This window comes from Schistocerca serialis, chromosome 12, assembly GCF_023864345.2.
Source record: "Schistocerca serialis cubense isolate TAMUIC-IGC-003099 chromosome 12, iqSchSeri2.2, whole genome shotgun sequence".
Lineage (NCBI taxonomy): Eukaryota > Metazoa > Arthropoda > Insecta > Orthoptera > Acrididae > Schistocerca > Schistocerca serialis.
In genome coordinates, this window is record NC_064649.1 from 90,732,429 (window position 1) to 90,737,941 (window position 5,513).

General features: G+C 43.6%; 1 pseudogene; it reads left to right on the forward strand.

Moving 5' to 3' along the window:
* Nucleotides 1-386: 386 nt before the first annotated feature.
* On the forward strand, nt 387-504 carry LOC126428511 (5S ribosomal RNA; annotated as a pseudogene).
* Nucleotides 505-5,513: the final 5,009 nt, after the last annotated feature.

The window sequence follows — 5,513 nt, forward strand, 5'->3', positions numbered from 1 at the left end:
AATTTACGAAAAACATTAAGAAGTCTATTTCTTGGCACTTTTTAATGATGTTCCACGCGCGCGTTTCACTACGGAACAGAAAGCAACTTCAGCCATTTTCATGCTGCGATAACAGTGCGACAATCAGAGCACAACAGTGCAGAGGCTGTGACTGTACACGATTTTTGAAATAAAAACTGCGTAGTTTAAGCGTGATTAAGAAAACGTTGATGGCTGTTAATTCATATGAATATCTTGAAGTGTCATTTAACGTAACTTAGTAATAGGATATCTAATACATAAGTAGGACCTACTTCCAAGAGCGTAACACCACCAGTGTACGTGTGCTACTGCTTCTGACCAATCATCGCGTTTGTGTTTGTTTACGTCAGGTGTATTCTTATGATGCCACCGGCCTTGCCGCAGTGGTAACACCGGTTCGCGTCAGATCACCGAAGTTAAGCGCTGTCAGGCTGGGCTAGGACTTGGATGGGTGACCATCCGGTCTACCGAGCGCTGTTGGCAAGCGGGATGCACTCAGCCCTTGTGAGGCAAACTGAGCAGCTACTTGACTGAGAAGTAGCGACTCCGGTCACGGAAACTGACATACGGCGGGGAGAGCGGTGTGCTGACCATATGCCCCTCCATATCCACATCCTGTAACATCTGTGGGCTGAGGATGACACGGTGGCCGGTCGGGAGGAGTTTAGTATTCTTATGATGAACGGAGTATAGCATCGCTGCTGCAAGCGTTCTGGCCGCGATTGTAGCAGTGCGTGTCTGACACTGGTAGGGTAATGGGTGATAACATCGAACTCTGCGTTAAGTACTGTGTTTGTGGGCGACAGTTGGTCGAATTGTGAGAGGCAGGTTCCTGGTCGTTTCTCCACAACAACAGCCCAGCCCACAGAGTGAAGATCAGGAGCGAGTTTTTGGCCACCAAACGGATCATAAGTCCTGGATCAGCCACTGTATTTTCGCCGGATCCGCCCCAGCCGTCTTCTGATTGTTTACCAAATTGAAGGTCGCAAATAGAGAATATCTTTACGACGCAGTTAACGACATCCGAGAAAATTATACTGCAGTACTAAACGCAGTTTAAAAAAACTACAGTGAGATGATAATGAAATCAAGACCCTAAGCTGTCGACAGGCGTTGATATACATCAACGGTGACAATTTATAATGTGTGCCGCGACCGGGACTCGAAACCGGGATCTCCTGCTTACATGGCACACGCTCTATCCAACTGAGCTACCGAGGGCACAGAGGATAGTGCAACTGCAAGGATTTATCCCTTGCACGCTCCTTGTGAGACCCACGTTACCAACTTAAGTGTCCACACACTGCATCTGTAGTGCCCCTGCTAATTACACTCATTACTCACGGCAGACAATCTTACCGAGTCGCGTAGGAGTTCGGGCAATGGGTGTGCATCCGCACAGAAGAAGGTCAATGGCCGGTTAGCCTTAACCATATGAAGATGGTATCTGTTCTTTCGGACTTGTCCAAAACAACAGATACCATCTTCATGTAACTACGGTGAGGGTTTCAGAACGGTTTCAAAACGATTTCAGCTGTATATTGATTCAGGGAGAGACTATGTAATCTCCCCACGGAAAATTACCCTCTACCACGCAATAATTAATAATGGTCAACCAAATCATCCACATGTATTTACGTTTGAAAAGTATCTGATCAGATTTTCTAGTAATATATGCGCCGACAGCTCGTCGACGCCAAGGTATTTTTCTAGTACGTTTATTCTTTGGAACAACAGAGGTACAGAAATGTATGCTCCATGGTTATTATAGAGAGAGAGAGAGGAACAGCTTCGGAAGTATCGGTTGGAAGATTGTCGGATTGCTAAAGGAGATTTATTTACTCTTCTTCGCGCTAAAGCGAGCTAGGAAAGTTTGTGCCGCTAGCGTGATAGATAAAGAGAAAGAAAAACCTGTAAAAGAAAATTACATGAGACTTGGAACCAACAGAAAACGGAACATGTACGGAAATGGATTCAATATACAATTTTCCTCAGAAATAAGGTTTGTGACCATTTTATTCTAGAGTGAATGACGAATGAGTTCTCTGTCTGAACCATTGATGATTGTCTGGGCCCTGTAATTAATTGGGAAGTTTCAGCTGTGACGAAGAGAGCCTGCAATCTCTGAGTTTTTTTGAAATCGTCCAAAAAGGCTTCGTCCACATCTGAAATTTTAGATCTGTCGTAAACTGAACGAATTGTTCAAACGATCGATTTTCCCAACTGAATGCAGCGCTTAATAATAATAACAAATGTAAAGATCTTTTCTAGCAAGCCAGTCGCTGAATGTTAAGACGAAGGGCTCCACCAGAGATTCTACTAGGCTGATTTCACGTAAATAATATATTTAAACTGTACACAGATAAAGGACAGAGAGAGAGAGAGAGAGTGAGAGAATCCTCCATTAGCATAATTGTTTCTCCGTCTTTTCACGGATCAGCCTAACTAGAAAACACGAAGCCCTGACTTTATTGTACCGATTTGTGTGTGAGAGGGAAAGAGCGATAAAGGCGACAGATACACTTCTGTACAGACAAAACATTACACCAAGTTAGCGGCAAGCTGCATTCACATAGACTTTCATCATTTACAAAAGCAGAATAGAATTCATTATAATGGCCAATCCGTGACAGGACACGTTTTTGGACGTTGTTAAAATAATTTTGTTCTCTGTTTCATGTGAACTACGACGAGACAACTTAACTTGGAAAAGAGAAGAAATACTCGCAGGCAAATTAAGTGGATCTACAAATAAAATCAGCACGCTGGGCGCAGAAAAAATGCCAGATCTATAATTTTCTATTAAAGTTTGCTATTATTGAGGAAGTAGACGTGGATTTGAACATTTACTAATTCTGTTCATGCTGCATGTAGTTTGATTGATCTGCTGTAGTTGCATTTACCTGGATACACTATAAGAAAGTAGCCACAGAAGTATTCTTGTGTGAAGGGAGATATATATATATATATTGACTGTAGAACATTTATATGGCTTTAACTAGGGCAATGTTTAAGATGAGTCAAGCAGAGCAGAGCAACACGCAACAGCCCTCAGCTGTGAGCACGGACAATAGTGATGTAGTAAGAAGTGTTGTAGAACCGATCGCCACAGATAGCGCAATAGAACGCCCGGTAGACACGGCTGGAGATGTAACAGCAAGTAGGCAACATGGATTAGATCCATTAGTAATTATCATGAGACAGATGCAGATGATAACCGAGAGCATGAATAATATGAAAACCGACATTAATGCGAAGTTAGCCTCAGTTACCGAGGGGCAAAGTGATTTGAATGCGAAATTAGCCTCAGTTACTGAGGGGCAGGAAAATCTGAAAGCTGAGATTAAGCAGCAGTTACATGACAGTTTTTCCGAATTAGAGCAGCGGATAGAGGCGAAGACAAAGGAACTTAAAGATCAGGCCGAAGAGACGGAACGAAAATTAACTGCACAAATAGAATTGGTTAAAGCTCAATGTGAGGAATCTACTCAACGCGTACGTGTAGAAATGAAGGAGTATGTGGCTATTAAGATAGATACCGTACGGGAACAGGTGGAAATGGTTCCGCAATTAGTACAAAAGCAAGATGCCATGTCATGTGCAATTGCGCAACTTCCCGAATTGGCACGTACGCAGACGAACCTAAAGGAAAGTGTTGAACATCTGACCGAACGTCAAGACGTTATAGACCACCAAATTAATGTATTAACGGGTAAATTATCCGAAATCACATTAGAAAACAAAAGGCTAATGTGTGAAAACGTTGAGCAAAATGTTGAAGCAGCATTCCAGAGTCTATGCGGCAAACAGGAAGAGTATTTGTTTGCGAAAGGACTTGAGGAAGTGCGACAGCAGTTAGGTGCTGATTTCGAGCATTGGAAACAAACGATAGAAGAGTCGATACGCGTTTCACAACAAGGCTCAGAACAAATGAATACCGGCCAGCAGCAGAAGTTGGCAGCGTCTGTAGAGCCAGTTACTGCACATTCGCACACGATACCGACTTGTGTGAGTAACTCGAATATTAAATTGCCACGAGCTAGTTGTTCGCGTGAAGTTTTATCTGACGGAGATTACGAAAGCCTTTGCCATGCCGAAGAAAAAATGATAAAGCATCGGCAATTCCAGATTTTTAACACTGACAAAAGGGGGGTCCATCCGATTGTTTTTATCCGAAGTTTTAGAGGAGTGCTACCCAGAAATTGGTCGGAGTGGCAGAAAATCAGTTTCGTGACTGGGTATATACAAGGTTCGGGGGCGATCTGGGCCTCGGACATGACTTCTGTTTGCTCGACATATGACGATTTTGAGAAAGCGTTTTTAGCACAATTCTGGTCAGAAGGGGTACAGGAACGCCTAAGGCAGGAGGTGCTCTACCCAGAGCCTTTCTCTTTTTCAAAAGGAAGCCTTAGGAAGTATTTTGAAATATATATAAACAAAATTAGATATTGGGACAGATCTATGCCTTTGCCAGACATAATAAACAAAACAAAAAATGGTTCAAATGGTTCTGAACACTATGGGACTTAACATCTATGGTCATCAGTCCCCTAAAACTTAGAACTACTTAAACCTAACTAACCTAAGGACAGCACACAACACCCAGCCATCACGAGGTAGAGAAAATCCCTGACCCCGCCGGGAATCGAACCCGGGAACCCGGGCGTGGGAAGCGAGAACGCTACCGCACGACCACGAGATGCGGGCAGACATAATAAACATACTTAAGGCAAGACTACCAACTAGTATACGGAATCAATTAATTTACAGCAACGATAAAGACCTGGAGTCGTTCCTCACGACGTTAGATCATATAGACGTTATAGAAGAGAGCAACCAGAAAGCCCGTAACAACAGATTCCAATATAGGGAGATAGAACCTCCGCCAAATGGTAGGCAAGGGAACGCACAGAGATCGATAAATAGTGGAGAAACCCCTCAAAATCTCAATAATAATACCGGCAATAGTCTTGCGAGGGGCTATCCAAGGAACAACAGGAATGGGAAACGATACAATCCCGTATGGGGGAACGAAAGGAATTTCAGACCGCAAGCCTGGAACAATAACAGTAATAGAAAGTGGAATCAACCGGGGGGAATAGATTCAAATAACTAACATCAGTGGGGACGGACATCTACGAATCACCCGGTGAATCAACCGGTAATTACCGAAGTGACGGACGATGTCAACCACCAGGCGAATCAAAATCCAACAAACTTGTAAGGACCCACTCGTGCCCCGGAGGAGCGGTCAACAATTGGTTGAGGGGCAACAGGATATGTGTACCCATGCTAACGTATAATGATGGACGATTACTGGCAGATGAACTGACCGGGGACTTAGAACTCCAAGATGAGGATAAGGAACAGGTGGCAGTAGCCGAAGTGCAAGTCATTTTGGAGACTGTACCTATAGTGGCGGTTTTGGACACAGCTGCAACCACGAATGTTATTTCGGAGGCTCTATTCAACAAGATCAGAAATATAAGACG